At 34.8% G+C, this 6,000-nt stretch overlaps 1 pseudogene across 1 annotated transcript in view; it reads left to right on the top strand.

Moving 5' to 3' along the window:
• The window catches only part of LOC143245938 (uncharacterized), a 27,797-nt pseudogene that overhangs the window by 3,715 nt on the left and 18,082 nt on the right, over positions 1-6,000 (top strand). The window contains exons 2-4 of the transcript XR_013025708.1: positions 3,718-3,918; positions 4,378-4,686; positions 5,242-5,514. The product of XR_013025708.1 is annotated as an uncharacterized LOC143245938 (transcript). The remainder of the gene's footprint in view (positions 1-3,717; positions 3,919-4,377; positions 4,687-5,241; positions 5,515-6,000) is intronic.

Genomic DNA, 6,000 nt, shown 5'->3' with positions numbered 1-6,000 from the left:
GACTCCACACATAATTTGGGTATACGTTTAATATTCCATAATCTGAATAGCGTTTAATGTGTGCTTAAGAACCTACTCAGTAACAGGACTGAAGAAAAGTATCTTGAGATAATGATGGATGGGGACAGAATCCATCAAAATACTACTATTGGATAGCAGTAATTATAACAGAATTTTAAAAGAATGTATGTAAGACAATGATTACAAGTCAGAACTAGTACTTGTCTCTATACAAGTCAGTATTTAGGTCTCATTGGATGCTATCTCGGATATTTGGAGGGGTTCATACAAGATTTCTAGAATGGTTCCAGAGGGTGAATAATTTTTTTTATATGTATGGGTTAGGATCTCTCTAACTGACTTTCTCTTGAGAAAAAGGTTTAGGAGCTGATTTCATCAAAGTTTACAAACTATCTAAGGAGTCAATAGGATAGAAGTTTCTGATTTCTTGGTGTGATATTCAAAATAAATAGAATGAAAATATCTGTTTTATAACAGGGTGATTACTTGTAGGTTGAGTTGCTGTCAGCAATGGTGGTGGATGTTTCACAATCTGGGGAGGAATTGTTAATTATTAATGCACTTTTCTTACTGAATGTATCAGAGGGATTACATTTTTTATTAACTTTACTTATAATTATTAACACTGCTACTACTAGATCATACCTCAACTGCTATAAACAAACGTCACTCCCAAACTTTTTTTACTTGCGGCATTGTTAGATTTGCTTTTGTAGATAATTAAGTTGTTAAGGGTATTGGTCTGTTTGTAGTTTCAAATAAAGCTTCCCAAAATTGGTTTAAACATAAATACTTCTGCACAAAATATATTGATTAATTAAATTAAAGATGAACAAAAATTCTGTTGTGTGAAAAAACCACTTTAACCCATATAAAAGAAAGTTAAAAAAATATTACTTGTCATGGTAAAAGATCATGAAATAAATAGATTTAATATGAGACTTAAAAGTCTTACATATTACAGTTAAGCACTAATTTTAATTAGTAGTTTATTAACAGATTTAAAATAGAAATATGTTTATCATTATGCTTTATTGAGAGGAACTTTTCGACAGTACTTATACATACTTACAACTAAGTTGTTTACATTGTTCAAAAATACAATTTTATCTCTTCTACTTCCTCACTTTTCTTCTGTTCACTTTCTATTTTTATTTTCCTCCCTTACCTCCTGCCTCCTGATCTCTTACATCTGATCTGTAGATGGTCAGTGTTTTTGACTCTTCACACCTTGTTTGGGCCTGTTCTCTCTTTGTTTCTCTATTCTGTTAATCCTTTTAGCAGTTTCCATTTCTTTCTCTTCCATTTAACTTCGGCAATTGTTAGTTTTGTGAAGGGTCTTCACTTGCCACATTCATGACCCGTTCCTTTTTATTATTATTTCGACGTATATTTAGCCCATTTTCAGTTGTTTCTCCTTTTCCTAACTTCCTTCTGTTATAATGACTAAGCAGTTGCAAGGGATCTCATCTTGAGACCTAATCCTTTTTCGTACCTACTCTCTCATTTCAATTGAGTTCAATGTCATCCTTGCCTTTAAACTATGGCATATCTGGTCCCAGGACTTCCCCTTTCTGTTGTCTTCCTGTATGAAATTCTTTCCCTTTTTTAGAGACTATTTTCTCTCTAAAGAGATAATATATATATATATTCAATTGTATGGGTTCCTTGTTTGCTGCGACCAAGCTGCTTTATGTTAATTATGAACCCATATCACACTTTATATATTGACTGTATGGTGACTTGTGTGCAAATACCTATAAGGTCATGCACAAATTACACCCATCCCTATGACACAAACTTTTGTCTCTTTCTTATGCGGTTGGGTATACCCTGGAAGAGAAATGATGTTTACAAGTATGCTCATGTCATGGGTGAGTGTCATACCCATGGGCTTCTTTGGGGCCTTTTGAAGGAGTATCTCATCTGATGTTTACACCAGTTCCTCATTATTTCATCACAAGATTCTGATGGTAAATCAACATTTACTCTTTGCTTGAATGAATTTTTGATAAGATACTTCAGTGTGCACTTTCATCTATTGTCTCCCGAGTGAAGGTTCATCATCATAATGAAATTAGTGTACATGAAATCCTAGCCAGTGTAGCAAAGAAAATTATCTGAACAGTGTGAAACAATCAATATCTGTTGGAAGAAACTGTTAATGTTAGAATCATGCTCTTGGCTGCTTGTTGAAGAATGTTTCTTAGCATTTTCATAGTTAACAGAATATGAAATAAACTGCACAGCTGTTTATTTATTTATTAATATATATGACTGTGTATCGAGTGGCATTTTAGACTAAGCTGGGTATATGTACTTCCTAAATTTTCTGTAGACCAAGAAAAAGTTAAAGAAAATAACTTGCCAAGAAAGCGTGACCTGCTTTATTAGAGAGCAAAAAAAAAATCGACTTAGTAGTCAGCTTGGTTATTTGGTATGACTAATTATCTTGTACATCAGTTGATCCACAAAAATAATCAAATAACTAAATTAATGTTTCCAGTTAATACCATTTCTGGTTGTTTTAACTATCAAACCTCATGTATTAGAACAGTTGATCAGTTGATTGTAATTGATTAATGAACCCAAACATTAACTTCTCAGGAAAATCCAATAATCACCATTTTAAGCTGTCAGTAAGATACTCGTATGTAAATGCAGTGAAATATTGGATTGCAGATAATAAAAGTTTTCAAAATTTTTTATGATGCAGCTTTATAAGTTTTTATTTTTTTTCCCTCCAGTAGACCAAGTTATGTTATTTTGGTCACAGGTTAAACAGATATAAAAATGTGTTTTCTAACTTTCTCTTCCACTTATCCTCCCGCTAGTACAGTGGTACGCTCACGGATTTACAACGCAAAATTAGGTCTCGATTCCCCGGAGGGTCAACAGCAGATAGCCGATGTGGCTTTGCTATAAGAAAACACGCATACACACTCTTCGCACTTACCTGGTTGCTTGTGTATTTCTCTTTATGTTTTGATTTTTGTGTATGATGTAATAAGGTTATGTAAGAAGGTAAGGGACAGATATAGAGTTATCCTTCAAAGGACCACTAGTGTCCTCTTAAACTGGTTGTCAGATGTGTTTTGAAACTGGGAAGAGGGTTAACTTCCCTTATCTTATTGCTACAGATATTTCTAACAGTTCTCTATTCTTCAAACTCTATTTACCTTGTATCTAATCATCTTACTCGGAAATATAACTCTCTTAAAGATACTTCAGGGCTTACGTTTATTTGTTTTGGAGTTGCAGCATTAAAAGTAATTAGCTTTTGTTTTCTTAGAGTAATGTATGAGGTGTGGAAACAACTAATAACAAATTAGACAGCCTTATTATCAAACTATTAACAAATGAAACAATATTTGATATGACCTGTCTTCAGTAACAATATTTCGGGTAAGGTTTTCTTTAAGAACTAGATCGTCTACCTGCACGAGGTATAAATGTGTTATATTCTTGCCTGTTAGATACCTGTATTCTTCATCTTAGTAAGTGTTTAGTACTGTGTTGTTCATTTGGTAAAACTAGGTTGAAGAAAGTAAATTCTTAATGAGTAATAATTGAGTACCAGAGTCACTTGAATGACTTTGCATTAAATCTGTAAGAAAATGATTGTATTGTAACATTACATATATTTGTTTTTTGCTCTCTGGTAATTTGTTTGACATGTTTACTATGTGGTTCCAGATGCTCTCAAGCAGAGTAGGCCCCTGCCTGAAGTCCCTGACTTTGGGGATCATCTGAGCAACGTTTCATTATCTAATGAAGGATCATCTCAGTGGCTATCCAGGGATAATCTTCTTATTCCAGAGGACTCTGATCCATTTTTATTTATAGCACTCTATGATTTCCAGGCTGGTGGAGATAATCAGGTGTCTCTGAAGAAAGGTGGTGATTATGCCATGAAATATTATAACTTAACAGAAAATAATGCTAAGATTAGATTTGGAGATAAGTTTGGTTGCCTGAAAAATAGATTCACTAAAATCATCGGTAATGGGTTTTTTTTACAGCCATGGTAGTTAAGTGTGACTAGTGAAACTTTTGTGTGTACATAACCTTTCTCTAAGGCTTGTATAGTGAAATCACTTAATGATCAGTTAATTTATTAAGAAATATTTAATCTCCTTTGCTTTGAATACTTAGAAACAGAAAACTAATTATTTAGTGATTGTTAATTTCTTAGATTGCATAAGAACAAATTTGAGTTCTAAAACCTTTTATATATTAAGATATGTTTTTGGAGGTGGGCTGATTTAAAAAAAAATAAAAAAAATTCTGGTGTTAAAACCCACAAAACTCTGTTTGTTGTCCTTGGTGTTACTTTATTGTTTCTCTAATAATTAGGAGACCAAGTACAAGTGTTGTCATATAACAGGACAAGAGAGTGGTGTGAAGCACAGTCAAGGTTAGGTCAAGTTGGCTGGGTACCCAGTAACTACATCACACCTGCTAATAGTTTGGAGAAACACTCATGGTATCATGGACCTATTTTCAGAAATGCAGCTGAATATTTACTCAGCAGTGGTATCAACGGAAGTTTTTGGTTAGAAAGTGAGAGCATACCAGGTCAAAGATCGATATCTCTGAGGCACGATGGACGAGGTGTATCATTATCAGATTAATATAAGACACAAGAAGGCAAAAGGTAAGCAAGTATAAAACAGGTTTGTTTTGTGGTGGTACACTTAAGTATTGGGGGGGAGGTAGTGTATCTGGATCTTTAGTTTTGATTACAAGCATAAATAACACTTTGAATGAGACTTGATTATTAGTTTATCACAAGGTGTAGGTTTAGTGTGATGGGGGGGGGCAGTTATGAAGACCCTAACACAGGGGGTTCTTAACTGGTGCCCGCACCCTAGGGGTGCTAAGATGATTCCCAAGGGGTGAGGGATGCCCATGAATAATTAAAGCAAATCTATATTTTTACATAAAGAGTATGCTTTATATTTCTCCAGGGGTGCGAAATGATTACTGATTTGAAAGGGTGCAAACACTGAAAAGATTAAGAACCACTGCCCTAACAGGAGACTGGGATTGTTTGTTTCCTAAGTTTTTCTTCGTTGAACTTTCATCTGTTTTCTGTATCATGTAGTTTAGTTTATTTAGGCATGTGTGTTGTTTTGCACTAAGGCTGTAGTACGTAACTGTTTTTCATTTGTGCTTTAAACTTTAAAATTTCCGACTATACGTGCTTGTTTTCTTTAGGTGTATGTGACATCTGAATGTCGGTTCCACACTTTAGCCGAACTCGTCCATCACCATTCCGTGCACGCTGATGGTTTGATAACCCTCTTGCTCTATCCAGCCCCCAAGAGGAACAAGCCTGCTGTGTTTGCTCTCAGCCCAGAACCGGATGAGTGGGAAGTTGACAGAATGGATATTGTTATGAAACACAAACTGGGCGGAGGACAGTATGGTGACGTATATGAGGCCATCTGGAAGAAGTATAACACGACAGTTGCCGTCAAAACGCTCAAGGTCAGTCGCTTTCTTTGCTCTAAAAGTTTGAAGTTTTTTTTTGTTACAGCAGTAGCAGAGGTTTCCAGTAGCCATATGTTTAATGCTGCATATAACAAACTTCTTAGTAAAGTCCAGTATAGATGTGTAATGGGTATTGTCCTTTACTAGCAAAATTATTCTACCCTTAAAAATATTTTCTTTTGGGTTGTGTACTTGAGTTTGTACTTGAAAAGTAAGATAGTTGTTATGTCAGTGAAATCACATTTAGTAATTCATGGCTGTTGCTCAGTGATAACTTTGTTATTCTCAGTTGTGACTCGCAGAATGGCTCCGAGTTTTTCTAGTATGGACTTTTTGTTTTTCAGCTCGTAAGCTCTGTTATCTCTTGACTGATTTGAGATCTCATTGCTGTTTTGGACTCTGGGTGTCAAACCCTTAGAATTACTGTATTGGTCCATGCTGAAGGTCTCGTAGATTAATTTACTCTTGTCCTGTCTGAAGAGA

The sequence above is a fragment of the Tachypleus tridentatus genome, chromosome 3 (genome assembly GCF_004210375.1).
Source record: "Tachypleus tridentatus isolate NWPU-2018 chromosome 3, ASM421037v1, whole genome shotgun sequence".
Lineage (NCBI taxonomy): Eukaryota > Metazoa > Arthropoda > Merostomata > Xiphosura > Limulidae > Tachypleus > Tachypleus tridentatus.
The sequence above is the reverse complement of the archived record's forward strand: the minus strand, read 5'-3'. Positions and strand labels throughout refer to the sequence as shown.